A 23,610-nucleotide genomic window follows, 5' to 3' on the forward strand; every position below is an offset into this window, starting at 1 on the left:
GACATCTAGGCCTGATCTACACAAGGGCAGAAAGTCAATCTCAGATAGACAATTCTAGCTATGCCATTAGCTTAGCTAGAATCGACATATTATAAATCTACTTTCTTCCCTTGTGTTGGTTGCGGCTCTTCAGGTTGACGGACGAGCCCAGACAGATTGATTTTACCGTGTCTTCACGGACACGGCAAAATCAAACTCCTGAGGACTGACTACGGCATGTCAAATGCACACTAAGCATAGACATACCCTTAGGCTGGGTCTACACTTGCCCCCAACTTTAAAGGGGGCACGGTAATCAGGGTGACAGGAGATTAGTAATGAAGTGGTGCGATGTATATAAAGCACTTCATTAGGCTATTTCTCCCCAGTGGCAACTTCGCAGTGCCAGTACGTGTGTACCTGCGGGCACTTCCAAGTGCCTTTACTCCTCAAAATTTTGGGGAGTAAAAGCACTTCGAAGTAGCATGGGCACTTCAAAGTGCCTGCGGCTACATGCATGTCGGCACTTCAAAGTGTGACACTTCGAAGCTGTCACGGTGGAGAATTAGCCTAATGAAATGCTGTATATGCATCTTCATGAGTAATCTCCCATCACCCTGATTACCATGCCCCCTTTGAAGTTGGGGGCAAGTGTAGACAAGCCCTTAGTAAAGTAGCACAGATGCGTGCTCCCTATTAACATACACTATCTCCTAATTATGCTTGAAATTTTAATTCTAAATTAGCAAGATCTATACTAACCTGGCACTGTTCATTAACAAAAAAGGTCAGTGGAATGTCTCAATATAGATGGGGTAGACAGTGCAGACAATTTACCAGGAAAAAAAAATAAGCAGATAAAACAGTATCTAGTTTTATTACGTATAGAAAGATTTCCAGAATTTACAAACACCCACATTTTTCATTCCAGAAAGAATTTTGATTTGAAGACTTCACCCATGTTTCTTTTCTTTCTTGCTTTTTTTTCTCCTTTTTTTCTCCTAACAATATATACAATGGAAGACTTTGATTTCCTTTCTGTTTTTTGTAAGTTTCTGTGCAATAGATGAGTTCAAGTTGACACTTGTAAATACCATGTACAGTAAGTTTATCTTCATTTGAGTTAATACAGCCTATTTTACAAGAGGAGTACAAAATTATTATTTTTCTTTTGGAAAGAATTTAGCTCAACATGAGGGTTATCTTACAAACTGATAGTACCAGTAAATATGACTGTACAATCCAGGCTCAAGGGCCAATGATTCATATTATATTATTTTCTGAATTACAATCTTAAAACAAGAATAGTACCCTACTCTATTCTTATTAGCCTTGTTTTAAGCAGGTTCCCCTCTCTGTTTACAACAGAATATAGTATACCTCAGTCCCACATCAAAAAAGATGTGCTGTAGGAAAAGTTATTTTTAATTAAAAAAGTACATGTATAAATCAAAACCTATGTTAAATATTTAATACTCTTCAACCAACATTAACAGTTTTGTATGTAATAATTTACAATGATGATTTGTCATACATGTTTTCAGCAGCAAATGTAATGTATCATGTAAATGTGCTAGTACAATACCCATTCTCACCATAACATAGTGGTGGGCACATAAGTTCATTGTGTCCAGCTAAGTCCTTATGGTAGAGGATGAAGCAATACAGACTCAATATCCAGGTGTCACAGTGCTTTTGCTTGGCACAACATAGACTGTGCAGTTCAGTCAACTAACTCCTGAGGTTTGTGTAAAGTAAACAAACTGAATTGGATGCATCGTACCCATCTATGGACAAGGAGGAGGATGTGAGGTCCTAGTTGTGATTCATGTAACATTTATAGTCTGGATACCCATGACTTAAAAGAAGGAATTGCTGAGGTTGTATAGGTCATCATCCTGAAATTGAAAGAGAAAAGAAAACATCAGAGGCTTGTAAACACATGGCTTATAATTACCCTCTGAACAACAAAAATACAATGTGTTATTCAAGCTTCAGTATTTAGCACCTTATAAAAGAATATCTATGTAAAGCTGTTGAAACCATCAGAAACATATTTTAACATATTTGAGAGATTTACCTGTGGGGAATAAATATTTATACCGATCAGATGTCCTGACACCAATTTCCGTACCAAAGGGGGGAAAAAAATCTTCTGATGTGTTTTGTGTTCTCAGCAAGGAGGTTTTTGCTTAGATTTCTGGCCCCACTTTTCTACCTACCTAGGTGCACATTTTCTTGTATGAGACGGTACCATGGACCATGCAATATGACTACAGCTGACCATTATTAACAGGTTATGAAAAACTGTAAAAATGAAAATTTTGGCTATTGCTCTGGAGGCATAAGTCAGGACACACTGATAAGAGGTACACTAAACTCTTTTTAAAAACATAGCTTATATAACTCACAGATGACGGATACCTCATCCATTTGATACGTTAGTCCACACTGATAAGTTCTAACCTAACTCAGTACACACTAACTGGCTCCAGCTGACCTGAGTGACATACTAGATTAGGCAGGGGTCACCAAACTTTCTGTGGTGGTGTTCCGAAATTTTTGACCGAGCACCAGGTGAAACTTTTCCAGGGCACTAATAGTCCTACTTACAACAACTTCATTAATAAACATACAGAGCTTTACCATCTAGGTGGTGGTTAGTGGTATTAGCTGGTCTTTTGTTAATCTACAGGTAGCACGGTTTTGAGCAAGCTCACAGCTGCATGAGGGAGGAGGGACAGTGCTGAGCTCCTGCCTCACATGCCACTCTTGGCACATGTGCCAGGGGCTGCTCACCACTGCACTAACATGTTCACTCGAGCACTAGGACCACTGGACTAGTCCAACTGATGTTGACAATCATATAGATAACAGACAACATACAGATGGTAGAGACAAAGTCCCACTCCTCACAATATGTGGCAACCATAATTCTGCTTCTGAGCCTCCTCTCAGTAGGGTAAGACATCACTTAAACTAGGACTTTGACAAAGGCGACCGACTAGAGAACAATATTCCACAACATCACTGTCCGTTTTAACTGGCTTAACGGTACTTTTGGGCAAAGTAAGATTTTATAAGCTAAAATTAAGGTTTTATAGAAGTGTATATTTTTCATAAGGTATATTAACTATGAATAAAAAGACAGTTTAACAGTATATTATCTCCCTGACAATAAAGACTTCCCATAGGGACACTGAAGCAAAAACTGAAAAGGCCTCCTGTCCTATACTCTAATTTCTCCAAAAACAGAATTTACTTTGTGTGTCCCTTCAAGTGAAAGGAAAGCCTATCCTTGCAAATGATGTGTGGTATGCTGTGAAAACTCCCAGGAGAATTCTCTCACAGCTCTCTCATTTACTTTCAACTTTCTTCTGAACTTGTATTGCATTCTACTGGAATGTTCCTACCAGACTATTTACATACAACTTAACAGCTTTCAACTATGTTGAACCTAAAAATAGACAGTAATGCCACACTTTAATAAAAGATGAGTGTCCAAGAAAGAAATTGCCTAATTTAAACCATGGAGTGAAATGTGCATTTCGCTTTTGGATTTCATATATGGCTCTTCTCCAGCATATCTGAGTCAACATAGTAAAAGAACAAACCTGCACCCAGTAGCGGGTCACATGCTGCAACCTGCAGAGTGCAAAAAAAGGGGAGGGGAGGGGAGGGGAGGGGAAGTGCACAGTTTTTCTACTTATATCAATCTTGCTGTTTTGAGATATTTCAACAAACAAAAAACAAAATTTCCACTGTCAAAATAATGCATCTATGAGCTAATGTTTCTGTAGTCCACCTCTACTCCCAAATCTGTCATGCATTATTTATAAAAACCTCTCTTGCTTCCCCAACACAACCATTACCATCAAGATTCCTTTGTAAAGAAACCTGGTGTAATTTCTAGGCATTACTCTCCTGACTTCTGTACATAGAAACAAGAGAAAAAGCATTTACTGTAGACAGGGAAATATTACTTAGTGGAATCATCCAGAAGAAAACAGTCTTTCATACTTACTGGGTACAGAAGTCACCAAAATTTTGGAAAAGTGAAATGGGGTGAAATATGAAGTAAGTTGTACATCTAGGAATTTGTGACTCAGGATGACTGTCCAAAAATATATGGAGCAATAACAGTAGTACTGTTTCAATGGATGTATATAACTTCCTTAGAAAAGCATAATGAAAAGGATACTCCTAACAGTAGTTACATGGGTCAGTTTCAGAACTATTACCACACCTTCATTGTCTATATGTTTACAACAGGACAGGATACTCCTCAACGTCCAACATCTCAAAACGCCATCCTTTCAAAAGTTTATTTCAAATGGATCAGTTGTTTTTTAAACAGGAACAAAGAAATAGTCCATACTACATTTTCTGAAACAGTTTAATATACATCTATAAAGACAGGCATTCCCTTTGAAGTGAAGTGATTCTACTTTTGAACAAATATTGATCATTTAGATCAAAAAATAATGCCACAGTCCATATCATTTTGGTCTAAATCTTCAAAATAACTCAAAAAACCAAACCAACCTGTGTTTTGTATGCATTTGACATGAGATAGAAATAGGACACAGACTTTTTGAAAGTCTCTGAGTAACGATAAAAGGGGTGAAAAACAAGGGTTATATCACCGCATATACTGCACACCACTTAACCAGGAAAAAGAAGTCAATGAGACTTTAAAAAACACACACACAATCATCCAAAGCACAGGACTTCATGCCAGTGTTCTTCCTAAATATTTCCATTCCTGGGCAGAATAAATTTTGATATGTGTACCAAGGCATCTGTAGATGTGCACCATGCTGCCCACTGTGGGTGCCTGTGGATACTCTGCAAACCAGCTGGGCAGCACCCGAACTTTTCTTGGTCAGCTGCTCAGGTTACAGGGAACATTACTTGGTCGAGATGGGGGAATTTCACCTACCCAGACACCTGTTTGGAAAATAACACACACAGCCCACAGAATAACCAACAAGTTCCTAGACTGCATTGAAGACATTTTTTCTTTCTAACTTTAAAAGGTAGAGGAAGCTACTAGGTTGTTCTAGATTTGGTTTTAAAAAAACTGGGAGGAACTGGTTGACAATTTGAAAATAGAACGTAGCTTGGGTAAAACTAATCATGAAATGATAAAGTATCTGATTCTAAAGAACAGTATGCAGGAGAACAGCAAAATAAAGACAATGAATTTCAAAAAGGCAGACGAGCAAACTCAGGGAGTTGGAAGGTAAGATCCCATGGGAAGCAAATCTAAGAGGAAAAAACAATTGAAGACAGTTGGCAGTTTGTCAAAAGGACATTACTAAGGGTGTAAAAGAGCAAACTATTTCACTAGGAAAGATAAGAAGTGACCATCCTTGCTTAACCAGGAGATCTTCAATTATCTAAAAATCAAAAAAAAAAAAAAAAAAAAAGAGACCTACAAAAGTGGAAACAGGATCAAACTACAAAGGTGACTATAAACAAACAAGTGCATAGGGGCAAAATTAGAAAGGTCTAGGCACAAAACAAGCTCAAAGTAAAAGGTACAAAAAATCTTATATATTAGAACCAAAAGGAAGACAAAGGACAGGGTAGGGCCATTACTCAAGGAAGAGGGAAAAACTGTTACAGAAAACGTGGAAATGGCAGAGGTGCCTAATGACTTCTTTGTTTAGATTTTCATAAAAAATTTGGTGGTGTTCATACGCCTAACATAGCGAATGCTGGTGAAAACAGGGTGGGTTCAGAAGCTGAAGGGAAAGAATAAATTAGATGTCTTCAAGTCACAGGACCTGATGAAATGCATCCTAGAATACTCAAGGAGCTGACTGAGGAGTTATCCGAAAAGTCATGGAATGTGGGAAAGAGTCTAGAAGACATTCAGTAAGTAACCTTCTCATTAGTGAACTGGGGAAATGCAACCTGGATGGGGCCACGATAAGGTGAGTGTTCAACTTGCTGGATAACCATTTAAGGGAAGTAATCATCAATAGTCCCCAGTCATGCTGGAAGAGAATAAGATTTTTAAGAAGTAAGACAAACATTTGCCACAGATGGTCTAGATCCGCAGTGTCCAATATGGTCCCCACTCAGCACATGGCAAGCAGGAAACCACAGGGGGCAGTTGACAGAACGGCACCGAATTGAGAACATTGTCCAGACACATCCACCACCAAAGGGAGGCAAGAATGGGTGGCAAAACGTCCACAGCTTTGGACAGTGGATCCCTTGCAGGGGCATAGCATGTGGACAGCCAGGACTGAAGGCATGGCCTGTGAAATCTGGCTGGCCACTACCGTGTACGTGGTCAAGCTATGTGACCCAGCACCTTGAGGCAAACATGCATCATGACAGTAGGAGACAGACAGTCACAGCACCAAGATGAGATTGCACAGGGCCACAAATCTGAAGCAGGAGGTTGGCTCTGGTGGTGGTAGTGTTTAATGTGAGCTCCGAAGAACTCGAGGGACTGTGTAAGTTGAAGTGTGCACTTCTCATAAATTTATGTGAAAACCCAGACTTAGCAGGAGGTCTGTGGTGACAGTCACCACGCAAAGTGACTCAGGGAATGATTGCCCTTTTAAGGGATAACTGCCCAGATGGGGAAGACGATGCAGGTGGCCGGTCACAACTGCCAGAGTTTTGGAGAAATCCCTGGACACTGGAGAGCCCAAACCAGAGGACCCAGTACTAATAATGTTGGGACCCCATCATAAAAGTGAAGGAAATGCCTATGTGCTGGGTGAATAGTGATGTGGAAATAGGCATCTTGTAGGTCAAGAGCTGAGAGCCAGTCGCTTCTGCCCAGTGCCAGAATAATGGTTGCAAGCATCACCATCTTGAACTTACTATTCTACATGGCATAACTAGCTGTGATCAGAGCAAGTGGCTATCAGAAGACATTTTCCAGAAAGATGTTCTTAGGCTGTGAAACCTTTAATTTTGAGAGGCACTACCTTACCATACTATCCACCACCATTAGAATTGCTCATGCAAGCTATGTGGAGGTTGCAGAGGTCTTTAAATTGTCAGACAACCCTTTGTAACTCCTCTTGAGTGAGAAACCCATTCTTTTCAGGTTTAAAAAGATATCCGACATTCTACTACCCAGAACTCCCAAATATCTAAAATTTACATATGGTTAAAATGCCAGTTATGTTGTCCGTAAGTACAGTATAGTGAAAGTAAATGCAAATACATACAGCTAATACAGTATAAGTTTGCAGTGTACAATATATTGTTGGCAAATAGTCTGCATACATTTTTGTTCAACATCTAGCCTTGTTTTTCTTAACTATTATGCATTGCTAGGTATACCTCTCTCTATTATCCAGAATATAATATCATCCAGCAACCTCCTGGTCCCGGGGCTGCTGGATATGAAAGAGTTTACTGTATTTTGAAATAACACCTCATAGTTTTCCTCAGGAAACTGCTGTAATAGTAGATGCTCATCCGCGAAAGATGAACATACAACCAAAATAACATAATTAGAGGCAGTGTATTACAAAATGATCTAACAGATCACCCAGCAAGCCGAACATTAAGAGGGTTTATTTGTACATCAAATTACTATATTCTAGGATTTTAATCTGTGTTTAAATACAAATTTAACAAGTATATGCTACTTTATCTTGAACAGATTATTACTTTCTAATTTTCAACTTTGTCAAATAAAAATCCAATCCACCTGGGACCAAATTTTGATTAATTTTGATTTCATTGTTTTACCCAGTAAATTAAACTGCAAAGTAGATTTCTGAATAAATTTCCCAAGTTAAGTGACTACCAGAGCATTACAAACATTTTGTCGCACTAACACTACATACTGAGATTTAAAAGTACTTTATATACGAATGCAGAAAACCAACTGGAAAAGAATTCTTCATTAAAATGATGACTTTTAAATATATATGGCACCATCAAATATGGAAATGTGTATTATTTTACACATACACATTTAATACGAGGCTCCTGAATTATGCCATAGATTAAGCAGTGCCCCATTTTATTAAATATTCTGACAGAGATAAACCTCCTTCACTTATCTGCACATGTTGAATTGTACAACCGGGACTCACACCGGCAAATGTTACACGACTTGTAGTACGATTTTCCATGGCTAAAGTTGTGGCATCCCCTTTAAAATTATTCTATGGCAAACACAGAAATTATTCTATCAATCATGGTTTTGCATCATGTTCTAGTTTTAGGTACTAAAAACTTGCTGTCCAGGTTTAATGACATGTTTGATCTGAAATTTTCTCAACTGTGAAACATCATGAGTAATATATAATTTTAGTAGCACGTGTTCAACACCAGGTTAACAGACTAAACCAGCCTAAACAGAATATAACAAATTTTAGTTTCATATTTTCTAAATTTGTACTAAATGGGAAAAAAACCCTCAAATATTTATTTAGAAGAACAACTAAGTGCTTATTTAAAAACAGTAAGTGTATTTCATTTGTCCTCTCAACAGTGTGCTATTAGAAAATGTTTCAATGAGGAAAGTGCAGATACAGATTTAAAGTCATCATCTGGGTGTCTTTTTTAAAAAAAAATCAACAAGCATCAGTGTTTCCTTAACAACATAAAACAGCACACACAAGACAAATGTTTTAATAGATGGTGCTAGGATCAGAGCAAGCTGAGGTAAGGGTAATTAAAATTACTGACATCACTACTGGCAGCTTAACAAAAGGGAACCCTACATTTGATCTATTTCCTACCCACCACAGGCTGTAGCTGTGTCCCCAATAATATGGTTTGTGGTTAACTTTATGAAAGAAGTTGGTAATGCAAGAAAAATGTACTGAAACAAGCGAGCATCTTTAAAAGTTACTACACATTGTGTTTGTCAAGTGATCTTTGTTCATCATCTATTAAAAGACATACTTAACACTAATATATGATCCAGTTGGCAGAACTTAACTTTTCAGCAGGTTATTAGGCCAGACTGGATACAAAACAGCCACTGTAGTACCCACTATTACTGAAGCTTATTTTAAGATTTTATGTTAGTAGCATGTGATTTACATCTCCTGGAGCTGTACCCTTAAAACCAGGAACTGAAGACTTTTTCAAGTTTACTTATTTCACATTGGAGGATTAAACAAAACAAGAGAGAAGAGAGGGCATAGTTAGGGGTTTAACTATCCTAAAACACCAAATAGTCTAGACAGTGTTTTGTTTTTTCCCCCGAGGTCAATTGAAACTTCAACCCTGTAAAGGAAGTGTACTTAAAATGTATTCAAAGTATCATCCTCATTCTTTCCTCCTCAAGCAATTCTCATTTTAAAAACAAAAAAAAAACAACACAAGACTAAAATACTTCCAAAATATTAAATGAAAAACGGAGCTATGTTAAAGCAAAAGAATTTCTTATTCTGATTTATTAGGTGCCAACACTGTGCATGGTGCTGCACAAGACGTAAGTAACAGTCCCATGAAAACTGCAGAATTACCCTCTTTAAAACAAAACATGTAATTATGCACTTTTCTCCACAGTATAATTTGACTCAGCTGAAACTGTTTGCAGTTAAGGAAATAGAGGCAACTAATTTACTTGAGCTCTGCTCAACCTGCCAGGCAAACAGTGCAAAATGCATCTCTGATAATACCAGGCCTACTTGATATACTGAGACACTACATTGTAATTTCAATGGGGCATCAATACAATTTTAAAAAGCAGAGAGAAATGGGAAAACAGTTAGAAGGTGTTAGGTAGGGATGTCTCTTCCTTCTTCTCCACAAAGGAAACAACAGGGAAATGGTTTCACTGTCTCAGTATTTGTTTTGTTTCACTTTTGGGAGGGGAAAGCAAAGTGTGTCTGTCCACGAATGCTCATCACCAAATAAATCACTTTGTTAGTCTCTAAAATGCTACATTTCTGCTGCTTTGTTTTGCTGGAATACAGACTAACACGGCTACCTCTCTGTTACCATATGTGGAAATATTCTTGGATAGTCTAGAAAACAGTCAATTACAGGATGGGGATAGAATTCTTTACCAATATACTAGCATACCAATCCATCTTCCTGTAGTGTAGGCAGGAAAACCACACAATTTGAACAAGCTTTATTCTAAGCAAAACAGGATCTGTTTAATGTACAGAGTGAAGTGGAGAAGACTTGTAGATGACCTATGCTGCACTCGGGCTACAAGGATTTAAGTCAAGTAAGTCAATGTACATCTGGAATTTTTCTGACTGTTTTCATAGTTCTTCACTGCCCCTAATGCAGAATTCTATTCTGCAAGACCTGGAAAGTTGTATCCTCTGCTGAATATGGGTCGTTTGCTCTGTAACTGCTACGCTCCTGGTCACCCTGCGGCACTCAAGATCCTTATTCAATACTGTGTTTCGAAATGGGAACTATGTGAAGACCAGTGTTCCCTGTAAGCTAAGCGGTTGGACGGCAGCCCAGGAGAGATTCAGATGCAGTCCGTCTGATCAGCAGTGCACACATAGCTCTCATAACTGACAGTGTGAGTTTCTATTGGTGGTGCACATTTTAGGGCACATGAAATTTATTCCATCCATAGATGGAAAAAAAAATTAAAGGGAACATTGACAAAAAGGTTCACTTTATTACAAGCTCCACATTTTCCCTCCCTCACCTCTCTACAAGAGATACACACAAATTAAGCTCTTCCCAACTTCAATCCTCTAATTAGGTAGGAAGAATCTCTCTCTAGACTTCTACACACAAGGCAGGAAGGAAGAGAAAGGACTGAGTATTAATTTGTTTTCCCATGCCTTCTTTTTATCCCTCTATTTTTCCTTACTTCATACGTTCTTACCTTCTCCCACTAATTTGCTTCTCCACCTGAACTCATTTAATGTTGTGTAGTTTCTTCATTCAGTCAGTGAGAAATGCAGGACTCTATGCAATCTGCTGGAAGTCTGATCCACCATTGCACTAATAGATCCAGAAAGCAGTATTACAGGAAATGAGAACTACTGTCTTGGCCATACTAGATGAAGGAAAATGGGGCAAAAGAAGTCGGCAGAGGGAATGAAACGTAAGGAGTACACGATGTAGACGAGGCAAAGGATGGGGTGAGAAACAGCCAGAAGATGGCTACACAAAAGGGAGAGAAGACAATACCAAAAAATAAATAAATAAATGGAACAGTGAGGCATGTGACAGAGTAGAATATAGAATCATAGGCCTGGAAGGGACCTCAGGAGGTCATCTAGTCCAGACCCCTGCTTCAAGCAGGATCAACCTGATGTTAGTCATCCCAGCCAGGACCTTGTCAAGCTGGAACTTAAAAACCCAGTATGGATGGAGAATCCACCACCTCTCTAGGTAACGCATTCCAGTGCTTCACCACACTCCTAGTGAAGTAGTTTTTCCTAATATACAACCTATTCCTCTCATTCTGTAACTTCAGACAATTGCTCCTTTTTCTGCCATTCTGTCACTACTGAGAACAATTTCTCTCCACCCTCTTTAGAGCACCCCTTCAGGAAGTTGAAGGCTGCTATAAAATCACCCTTAACTCTTCTCTTCTATAAACTAAACAAGCCCAAATTCCTCAGCCTCTCCTCACAGGTCATGTGCTCCAGCTCCTTAATCATTTCTGTTGCCCTCCACTGAACCTGCTTCAGCACATCCACATCCTTTTAATACTGGGGGGGGGGGGGGGCAAAACTGGCCACAGTATTCCAGATGTGGCCTCACCAGTGCCAAATAGAGGGGAATAACCACTTCTGTAGATCTGCTCACAATGCTCCTCCTAATGTACCCTAAATATGTTGTTAGCCTTCTTGGCTACAAGGGCACACTGTTTACTCATATCCAGCCTTTCATCCACCATAACCCTTAGGTCCCCGTGTTAAAAGGCTGATAGCTGGGAATCTCCTTGTTAGCAGCAGCGGCAGCTGTCTCGGGCTGAGCTGGTGGATCTTTGCTCCACCAGCCAGCAGCTTTTTAAACAGGGAGATCCCTGTTAACAAGGGGCCCCTCAACCCCTCCCCCTCCCAGCGCCACCCCCTCCAGCAACAGCACTCAGGGAAGAGTTGGCTGCACCAGCTCTGATCCCCTTTGACATGGAGATCTCCTCCTCCCCACCTCTGTGGCTGCCTGGAGCTGGAGATCCTGGGGCCCTCCAACTGCGCTAATGTGATATACACGCATGTTGAATGCACATATCTTGAGGGTTTACTGTACAGATAACCACGCCACCCAGGAAAGGGGCTCAGGCAGCAGGCCTCCAGCTTAGGCAGCAGGCCCATGGCTGGCACGGCTCAGGCAGTTGGCCCCCAGCTTGGAGGGTGGGCCAGCAGCTGGCAGGGTGTAGGCAGCAGGGCCTGCAGCAGGCGGTGCTCGGGCAGGCAGGCCCACATCTGGTGGGGCTCAGGCATCAGGCCTGTGGCTCAGGAAAGAGGCTTCGCATCCCACTGAAGGATCACTGACAGACCCCCTCCTCCTCACCCCACAAAAAAAAAAAAAAAATCAAGACATCAATGTAGGGTTATCAGCTTTGAAAGTTCCAACCACTGGCCCACCCTACAGAACAATGCTGTCTTCTTACACAAGTGAGAGAAGACTGGGGAGCTGCTGGTGTCTTGCAGTTGAGCACAGGCAGGGTCTGCTCCAGCTGTAAGCAAACTAAGCAGTTGCTCAGGGTGCCAGATTTATCCCAGTCACCCCTTCATGAAGGACAGGCAGCCAGGTCAAACCTGAGAGTCTGCCTATGTTATGAAGTTTTGTCCCCAAAACTGCCTTTTGGTGATAAAACAGAGCATTTACACTTCACTGTGACTTGTGTCAGAAGAAGCACCCGGCTTTTGGCAACAAAATACTTCCACCTGAAGATCATGTCTAGACTGCAGGTTTTTTCGACATTACTTATGCCGATGCTCTTACTTCTGAATGAGTAAAGGTAGGAAAATTGCTTTCACACAGACACAGCATTTTGAAAGTAAATGTTAACACTGAAAGAACTCAATTTAACAAAGAAGAGCAATGTATTTTGGGCATGTAGCCCACTGTGCTAGCATCTCATTCTCTTGCTGGGCATTGTGGAAACTCAACAGGAAGTGCAAGTTTTCCTAGGACAATTTCCTCATTCCATCAGCCTAGGAGGTGCCCCCTCCCGCTCCCCTGCGCACAGTTTCCAGTTCCTTTGCGTGCCATTTGAAACTGCCAGACCTGGCTCAACATGCCAGCATCTGCAGGCAGCAGTCCTGGATCCTGTATTCCTAGATTTCCTGTCAGAGCAATCACAGATTTAGGATGTTCAGGTGATGTGGGCAACATGCAGCAGCCCTAACATTGAGCTTTCTGATTTTGTCCAAACAGAATCACAGGGGGGAGGAGCAGAAGGAGAAAGAACAGTCATGAGTGCCTCATGTCACAGTCTCAGACAGCAGCAGATGCTTCCCATTCTGTCATAGGGCCTGTGCACTGTGGAACGTTGCTTCTGGGCCAGGGAGACCAGCATTGAGTGGTGGAATTGAACTGTCCTGAGAATGTTGGATGATGAACAGTAGCTAAAGAACTTTGGGATGCGTAAAGCCACCTTCCTTGAGCTCTCTGCTCAGCTGTTACCAGAACTGCAACACAAGGACCATGTCTACACTAGCCATTTCGAAGATTACTAATGAGGTGCTGAAATACATATTCAGCGCCTCATTAGCATGCCGCGGCACTTCAGAATTGCCACAGCTCATCCAGATGGAGCTCCTTTTCTAAAGGACCCCGCCAACTTCGAAATCAGCAGATAGGAATAAGGGGATTTCGAAGCTGACGGGGTCCTTTCAAAAAGGAGCCTTGTCTGGACGAGCCACATGGCAGCGAGCCACAGCAATTTCGAAGTGCCACAGCCGACGGCATGCTAATGAGGTGCTGAATATGTATTTCAGAACCTCATTAGCAATCTTCGAAATGGCCATTTGCATGGCCATTTCGAAGATTTGGGCTAGTGTACACGTAGCCTAGGAGATCCAAATGAGAGCTGCTCTCTCTGTGGAGTGTTGTCATTGCTCTGTGGAAGCTGGTTACCCCTGATTGCTATTGCTCAGTCACCAAGCGGTTTGGAGTGGGGAAGTCTACTGTCAGGACAGTGCTTCTGCAGGTGTGCAGGGCAATCAAATGTGTTTTGCTGCACCAGATTGTGAATCTGGAGAACATGGATGAGAGTGTGGTTGGCTTTGCAGAAATGGCTACCAATGGGCCATATATTCCAATCCTCAGCCCCGCCCACCCCCAACCTTGCCTTGGAATTCATCAACCATAAGGGGTACTTCTCAAATGGTGCTCCAAGTGCTTGTAGATCACAATGGCTGTTTTACAGACATAAATGAGGGATGGTGTGGAAAAGTGCATGATGCACATTTTCAGAAACAGTGGTCTGCACCAAACACTGCAGGAAAATGCTATCTTTACAATGGCATCTGCCTCCCTTCTCATCACGTCACCTATCCATCTCCAGCGTCTTCTCATGATGATAGGAGAGACTATTCTTTTCCACTCCCTTTCTTGTGGGCAAAGAGCCAGTGTAAACAACTGCTGTTTGTCAACAGAACTGGCCTCCTCCAGTATCCCACAATGTCTGCCCGGAGGGCTCTGCTGAGTATTCTGATCTCTGCTGACCTGCAGGCATGCACACACACCCCCCGCCCATCAAAGCTCTGGGAAATATCTGACAGCTGAGCGTGCTGCTCCATGTGGGGAGCAAAGAACAAATCATTGGAATGCTCCTCAGTTCAGGCAGACTGCTATAGCAGGGGGAGGAGGACAGACTGCTGCTCTGACATTCCTAAGCAGGGAGAGCTCCCAGAGCTACTCATGATGCCACTCCCAAGAGCTGAGGATGCTGTGAGAGAACTCAGAGGGAATCCCAAGATGCACAGGGAGCAGCTCTGCCTTCCCACAACACTGTACTACAGGATACATACCCACAGTCCATTGCTCACACTCTCAAAGAGGTGCCCCAAGATGGAGATGATCTGTCAACAGAGGGAGCAAGTATGAGCATCCTCTGGCTCTTTTTGTTTTGTCGACTTTTGGGTGTAGACATAACTTTTGACAACAAAACTTCGTAGTGTAAATGTTCCTTGAGAGGCATTGCATCCCATTTATCATGTCACAATGCCACTTCCCCACGTTCCATGTCAGAGGGGTGACAGAACTAAATCTGTCGTCCCTGGCCTATAGGAAGTCGTGGTAGTACACAAGTTTTATTTATGGCCACACACTGTCTCGAGAAGCAGCTGAGGATATGACAAGAAGGAAAGAGACTACCTAAGAAGGGGAGATGCTCTGAAGCAGGATGCTATGCACTGCTTAAGCACAACATGGAGGAGAAACTACCAAACCCCTAATGCTCATGAACGTCAGCCTCATAGATGGGCTGGAGATCTCACATGGGAGGGTGGATCTCAGGACTTCGTTGTTTTTCAAAGATCTGTAACTGTCAAGTACAGTAATTTTAAGAGTAAAGGGTCTGTGGTTGAGAGATCCCTTTACTAAGCCTATGTTCTCTGTTTTCCTGCCATATTATCCTAAGAGGGATTTAAGTAGAAGCCCAGAAAGCCCACAGCAATGATGGAATTATGATGGACTGGAGGAAAATGGAGGGACTCACAGTGGTCTGAAGTGGTCCAAAGTAGTCAGACTGCATAGTCTTACATTCTAAGGAACAGGCTTCAGACAAAATATCCAAGGCCTAGGAGTCTGTCCTACAGACTTGGGCATAGAATCTAACTAGTTTATGCCCTGATTACCATTTAATAGGCAAAATGAATGGGTTCACTTACAAAAGACTAATGGCCATGCTGAGTGATACCAGGCTAGGTTGTGACAAGGCTAATAATGAAGGGGGAGAAAAATCCTCCCATTCTCACCTGCCCCAAAATTATACTCCATGTCTCCAAAAAAAATTACAAAAGAACAAGAGGTGTATCACTTGAACTAGTTCCCAAAGCACCTTGCAATTATCAAGGATGGACTTTAAAAAAAGATACAGCAATGCAGGAGCTGGCCAATCACAAATGGATCATTTTACTATTCACAACTCCAATGAAGGAAAGGGTGGTAAGCAGCCTTGCCAGGACTGCCACTACCCAAGATCAGCATTAAATTTACTCTCTTCTCTTGCCACCCTGCCCACATTACCACACTCAATAAGAAATGAGATCCCCAAAGCCCAGGACCCATCAACCAGATCCTGCCACAACAACAGATGCAAAATCTAGAGACACGCATCCACTGATATGAGGGCCTCATAACACACCTTTGACGATCCCAGGGGCCTATCACAACACGTGGTTTACCTCATCCAGTGCACTAATGCCACAACAATAATATGGATGAAATAAAACAATCAGCACACTCTCAAATGAGCTCACACAGAAAACATAAGTGACAAGACCACCACAAATACTTTTCAAGGAATTATTGCTGTATCTGACCTCTCAGCCCTCATCTGAGAGAGAAATCTGTACAACACCTTTAAGAGATGGGCATGGATGTCTACTTTTATAGCTCTGCTAGACAATAAAAAAAAATCATAGTGTAAGACTATGTTTCTATTACAGCATCTGTCGGCAGAACTTCTGTTGCTGTGGGGTGTAAATAAACTACCTCTTTGACAAACTCCACCAACAAAAGATGAAGTGTGGCTAGAGCTTCTCCTGCTGACATCATTCAGGCCACTTCCTTTCTTATAGTACATGTGAACTTCTTGCTCTAAACAATCTCTTTGGGCGACATCTCTCCCATCAGCACAGAAGTATCTTCAGACATGCTGCAGTGATGCAGCTATAGTGCTGTACATGTACCACAGAACACTAGAATTGGAAAGGATCTCGAGAGGGCATCCGGTCTAGCCCCCTGAACTCAAAGCAGGACCATCTCTCATCCCTGGCAGATATTTATCTAACCTGCTCTTAGATAGCACCAAAGAAGAAGAGTCCCATGATCTCTCCAGGCAATTTATTCCAGTACTTAATCACCCTAGCAGATAGCAAGTTTTTCCTAATGTCTGCCCTAAACCTCTGTTGCTGCAATTTAAGCCCATTGCTACTTGTCCTGTCATTGGATGTTAAAAGTTAGGTAGTTGAAAACTGTTACGTCCCCTCTCAGTCTTCTATTTTCAAACTGAACATACCCAGTTATTTCTGTTGTCCCAGAGAAGTCATATTTTCTAGATCTTTAATCATTTTTGTTGCTCTCTTGTATGTGTGAAACTGATTGCTCTTTCTTAAGTGGAATACTTTGCATTTGCCCTCATTAAACTTCATCTTATGTACCTCAGACCATTTCTCCAGTTTGTCCAGATAATTTTGAATTATGAACCTATCCTCCAAAACAACTGCAACCCCCGCCCCAGCTTGGGATCATCTGCATTATAAAAGAGTACTCTCTTCACAATTATCTAAATAGTTAATGATATTGAACAAAACAAGTCTGAAAACTTATCCCTGCAGAACTCCACGTTATGCCCTTCCAGCGTCACTGTTATCCAATCAGTTATGCACCAATCTTATAGTAGCCCCATCTACATTTTATTTCTCTAGTTTATTGTTAAGAATGTCATGCAAGACTATCAAATGCATCACTAAACCTACCACTTCCCCCTTAACCACAACGCTTCTAATCTTATCACAGAAAGCTATTAAGTTGGTTTGACAGGATTTGTTCTTGACAAAGCCATGCTGACTGTAACTTAACACCTTAGTATCTTCCAGGGGGATTTCTTAATTATTTACTCCATTATCTTTCTTGGCATAGAAGTTCAGCTGACAAGTATCAGAGGGATAGTCATGTTAGTCTGTATCCGCAACAGCAAGAACAACTCCTGTGGCAATTTACTGGCTATGTCTACATGTGCCACCTCTTCCAGAAGCGTCATGGTAATAAGCCATCCGGAAGATACTAATGAGGCATGGGAAATTTACATCTGTACCTCATTGGCATCTTCTAGACGGTTCATTAACATGCCACTTCTGGAAGACGCAGAACATGTAGACAGCTACAGAGTAAAAGAGTTTTTGGAGCATAAGCTTTCACGTGCAAAGACCCACTTCGTCAGATGCATGCTGAGTTAAGCTGACTGGTCTGTAGTTTCCTGGTTTGTCCTTATTTCCCTTTTTATAGATGGACACTACATTTGCCCTTTTCCAGCCTTCTGGAATTTCTCCCAATTTCTATGACTTTTCACAGATGATAGCTAATGGCTCAGATACCTCCTGAATCAGCTCACAGTATTCTGGAAAGCACTCCATCACACTCTGGTGACGTGAAGACATCTAACTTCTCCATGTAACTTATGTTCCTTCCGTATGTTATCTTCTGAACCTATACTCCTTTATGCAGCATTCACTATTGTAGGCATCCAATCACCACCAAACTTCATGGGGAAAACAAACAAAACTTAAGTACCTCTGCCATTTCCACATTTTGTTTTGTTTTTCCCCCCTATTCATTGAGCAATGGACCTACCCTGTCCTTGATTTTTTTCTTGCTTTTAATATATTTCTAGAATGTCTTCTTGCTACCCTTTATGTCTGTAGCTAGTCAGAGCTTGTTTTGTGCTTACATACTTGTGTTGCTTATATTCATGCTTTGTACTTTGATTTAATTTTCACTTTTAGATCACTCAAGATCTCATGGTTAAGACAGGGTGGTCTCTTGCTATGCATACTGTCTTTTCCATGCAGTAGAACGGTATTCTCTTGCACCCTTAATCATGTCCCTTTTAAAACACTGCCAACTGTGCGCTATTGTTTTCCCTCTTAAACTCGTTTTTCTAGGGACCTTACCTACCAGCTCTCCAAGTTTGCTAAATTCTGCCTTCTTGAAATCCATAATCTTTATTTTGCTGCTCTTCCTTTTACCAGCCCTTAGAATCACGAACGCGCTTATTTTATGATTATTTTCAGTTACATTGCATTCTACTTTCAAATTCTAAACTAGTTTAAATCGATAAAGCAACACTTCATGTCTATTTTCCTGCCTATCCCTCCTGAGCAAGCTGTGCCCTTCTATATCAACAGTCCATTGATCTATATTATCCCACCAAGTTTTTATGATACCAACTATGTCATAGTTGTGTTTATTTACTTGCATTTCTAGTTCTTCCTGCTTATTCCCCACATTTTTTGAATTTGTATACAAACTAAAGATACTGATTTTGTCATCCCCTCTGCCACATTATTGCCTTGTTTTGATTTATCCCTGCTATTATAACCCATGCTATCCACTCCCACCCCAGCCCTGTTTCTGACCCATCTCTCCACATCTTTTAATTACCAGTGGGCTTTGATCACCTGCCCCATCAAACCTAGTTTAAAGTCCTCCTCACTAGGTTAGCCACTCTGTATCCAAATACTCTCCTCCCCTTCCTCGAAAGGTGGACCCCATCTCTACTATGCAGAGATTTAACTTTAAGAAAAGGTGTGGATTTATTACTTATTACATCAGTTTGTAACTTGCTAATACCTCTTTTTTTTTGTTCCTGTTAAGGCTGTAACAGGTCACTTCCTGAATAGTCTCTCAGTACCTGAGAGATGATTACTCTAAACAATCTGTTCTATTTTGTATTTGATACCTTTCCCATACCCAAAGAGCAATTTCGTGTAGTTCAAAAGCTTATCTCTTTCACCAACACAAGGTGGCCCAATAAAAGACATCACATCATCATCAACTTTGTCTCTAATATCCTGCGACCAACCTGGCTACAGCAAAAGGAGCAACTGTAATAATTAATCAGTTTTAATTTGTCCTTACAGACTCTGTCTACTCAGTGAGAAATCCAAACCAAACAGTTCAGTAAGCAAAAATGGGCTTGGACAGGTTAGCAATAGGAAACTGATGGGGGTGGCAGCCAGCAACCATCTAATATTGGAGGGAGTGATAATTACAGGTTATAAGTGTATGCTTCATGTAGAAAGAGCAGAAAACAAGATGCTTCAGGAAGCCTCTTCTTACTTTATTATGAAAGTTAAATAGCAGACAGAAGCTGAGCACATCTGACTCAATCAAAATCTGAATTTCTAGTTTATCATTTTTACCTTTCCACAGTTTTGAAAAAGAAAATATTACCTATCAATTGAGTGAACAACAGGAAAACAATGTGCAGATTGTGAGTTTCTCTTACAAAATGGGAAATGAGCGTGTGTATTCCCATAGATAAATGTTTCATTTTTTGTGAAGTTCTTATTGGCTTTTTGCCCCAGTTTAATAAAAACACAATGTGTTTTGGATCTCTCTATCCTCTCTACAGGCTTTTTTAATAATCTAGACTAAGCACTCAAAGCACCATTCCAAACAATATGAAGGGAAATTTTATTTTTCCAGGAAAAGAAAAGTAATGAAGTTTTCCATAAAGTCAGAGAATTCAGACTGCAGCTAAATTTGGTTCATCTAGCTCACCTTGAAACCTTTCATAACGCTGCTCTAATACTCTCGGCATCTCAAGTTTTCTCCTGTTCCTTACGTAAGCATATAGTGATGGTACCCATCCTCCTTTACCCTATCAACTAGCTCAATTTGCCACAAAGGGTATACATATCAGATACTAAATGTGTATTATTACATTATGAGTTCAATAAATTGCCGCTGCTGCTGCTGCTACAAAAAATCTCACAGAAACTAACCAAGTCAGACAAAGCAGTACCCGGTTACTGTAGAAGCTCCATTGTTTGATGAATCTGAAGGACCTGGGAGATGCTGGGAACCCTCCATTCACAGAAGATGATGATATCAACTTCCAAAGTTGCTGGAAATCAAGGATTCTGAATGCCTTCCAAGATTGGGCCCACTGCCTAGCGTCTCCAAAGTAGAAAACCTAAGAGTAACCACCTCTTTTTACTATATTCCAAAAGTCAATTTTTTAAAAAAAGTTCCAACTTTTACTTTAGCACCATTATAGATTTTCATCATGCTACTCAATGTAAACTACTCATCGCAATAACGTTTTTTTAAAAAAATAGATATATTGGGTAAGATTTTCAAGAGCACTTAGCAATGTACTAACTGTTCCCAATAAAAAAGGAATGGCAAAATTGCCATTACTTCAATGAGAGCAGAATCAGCCAAATGCTGAGGTTTTTTTTTTTTTTTTTGAAAACTCCCATCTTTTATTTTTATGCCAGAGATCTGTACAAAAAAAAAATCTTAAATGGAAATAATGTCTTATAAGAAATATTCATTTTGGAAACTACTACAAATCTGACCCTATTGTACCTCTCCCACGTATGGGGAAGTTCAAAAAAAGCATAATCACATTTTTTTTAATACGCTACCAACTCAAACATATTTTCCATCCAGATTTTTTTAACGTAAAAAACAAACAAAAAACCCAAACCACCCACACAAACACAAGAACACCAAAAGTCTTTTAAAAAATTAAACTTCTTGTTTGATGGCATTTAAGTATTGATTATTAAAATACTGCAATTATGTTTACCATGACATAATAATAATATAAATGATATATAAGATCACTACCTTGGAAGGTAACATTTTCATTATATAATTCATTTCTTAAAAGGAGTTTCTTCCAAAAGCACATTGCTTTATTTCTTTTAATGCAGCTAACAGTTACACAATCCCACCAATACTAGTAACAATTGGAACTCTCCTCTCTCCAGGGAAAGCAGTAGGCTCTTGGTAAATTAACGTGGCATCAAAATTACAGCCAGTTTGAACTCACAATTAAACCTTACTGAACTTACAGAGATACACTGAGGCATCACATAGATTGGTAGGACAACCATAGCAGAAGATGAAAAGGTTTTCTTCAATGCAATATGACTATAACAGAGCTCAATTTTCAACTCTCATAAGTCACATGCTGTTTTCAAAATGAAGGTAAACTCTTTGCTGGTTTAAAACAAGAAGAGAGGGACATATATCTAAAACTGATGTCTGAGCACCAAAAGCTTTTTCAGCATGAAGAATATACAGGGCCAGAGTAAGGGGCACAGGCAGAATTCAGAGGTATCAAAAACAACTTTTATTCAAGTAATATTATTGTTTCTTCATATAAAATGAACGCTAGACAGCTTTGGAGCAAATTTAAACAAAGTGTGTTCCCGTTAGCAAGAAAGACTTATTTGTCCACAGATAAGTAAGCTGGCAGGCAGTACCGTGAGACAAAACTTCTTTATGTCAGCACCATTAAGCCACATCCACAGAAGTCCTGCGGTGACCATTCTGAAATTTTGTTTTGAACACAAGTTCACGTATGCCCACCATAAAGCTACATTTTGCAAAATGCTGCTTAGCTGGAGCCATTTCTTGTGATGACCACGTATAGAGAGTGCAGAACCTGAAGGGAGAGTTTGGAGTGCGTCTACAAAGTTTAAAAAACAAGCAAACAAAATACTGCCAGCGAAATCTGGCTAGCTGGGCTCAAGCTGCAGGGCTCTTTCATTGTTGGAGCGTAGATTCCAGGATTTTGCAGTAAAGGAGGGTCTGAGGGCTCCAGGCTGAGCCTCTAGTCGACACAGCAGTGAAACAGGCCCACAGTCCAAGACCTGCAAGCCTGGGTCAATGGGCACAGGCCAGTTGTGGCTTCACTGTGTAGACATACCCTTTGTTAGAGAAAGGAAAAAACAGAGTAGCCTTTGAAGTGGGGAACCTGGTCGCTTGACTACAGTACCACTTCTGCTCCCCTGGAAGTTTTGCCTGTCCAAAGTGAAGTCATTAGCCTGCACACACAGCACTACTTAAAAGTATGGAACAAGTGCTTTACTGACTAGAGAAAGAAAATTCTCTAGTGTCCAACAAGGGGACACTAAGACTCAGCAATAAGGTGCAATTGGGAGGCAGAACAAAAGAATGAACAGACATCCAAGAAAGCAGTAGCACAAAATACATTAGAACCAACCAGGAAAAACAATGCTTCCCAAAATTGAGGGAGAGAAATTGGGATACAAAGACGACAAAACATCTACCTCGGCCAACTACTGCATTGCACTGTACACATAGTGCACCTTAACTTTCTGGTAAAAGAGCTCACTGTGCCTTACACAGCAAGTGGTACTGCCCAGCAGAAAAATGCATAAGTAAATACAGAATTAAAAAGAGAATGAAGTCCTGTATGAAAAAATTACAACGCAGAGTGATGAGGTACTAGCTCTGACTAGCCTATAAGGAAATAAAACAGGTCACTTAAACGCAAACAAGTGTTTTACTAGAATTCCACTGTCCTCCTAATAGTGACTACATTAAAGAGAGGAGTTTGCTAGCAATCATCTTCATGTCAAGAAAACATTTAAATCACAGAGTACGGGCATATTATTTATTTGGAGCACTAAAAATAAAACTCTGACACTGAAAACCGTAAAACTGTTTTTATAAGAATATTCTCGCTGCATTCCTGACATACGGGGAGGTCCCCTTACACATCATGGTTAGGGACTGTGAAGTCACAATGTAAAGCGAAACGACATATAAAGGGGAAGTTCCCCATAAGAATACACGTAAATACAGGGGGATAGGGACCTTACATACACTAATGGTGCCCAGATGACTTACAAAGGGGAATTTTCTACAATAAAAATACATGGAGATACATTGGGATAGGGACCAAGTATTTTAAGTTGTTTTCTTATTTTAATGTCTGTTAGCAACGAATCACATACAGCATACAGTAAAACATTTTTC

General features: G+C 40.6%; 1 protein-coding gene across 1 annotated transcript in view; it reads right to left on the bottom strand.

Annotated features, from left to right (window-relative positions):
* Window positions 1-839: 839 nt before the first annotated feature.
* The window catches only part of IRS1 (insulin receptor substrate 1), an 80,174-nt gene continuing 57,403 nt past the window's right edge, over window positions 840-23,610 (bottom strand). Inside the window, exon 2 of the mRNA XM_075004400.1 lies at window positions 840-1,877. The gene's annotated coding sequence lies outside the window, so the exon portion shown is untranslated. The remainder of the gene's footprint in view (window positions 1,878-23,610) is intronic.

This window comes from Carettochelys insculpta, chromosome 10 (genome assembly GCF_033958435.1).
Source record: "Carettochelys insculpta isolate YL-2023 chromosome 10, ASM3395843v1, whole genome shotgun sequence".
NCBI classification, from domain to species: Eukaryota; Metazoa; Chordata; order Testudines; family Carettochelyidae; genus Carettochelys; species Carettochelys insculpta.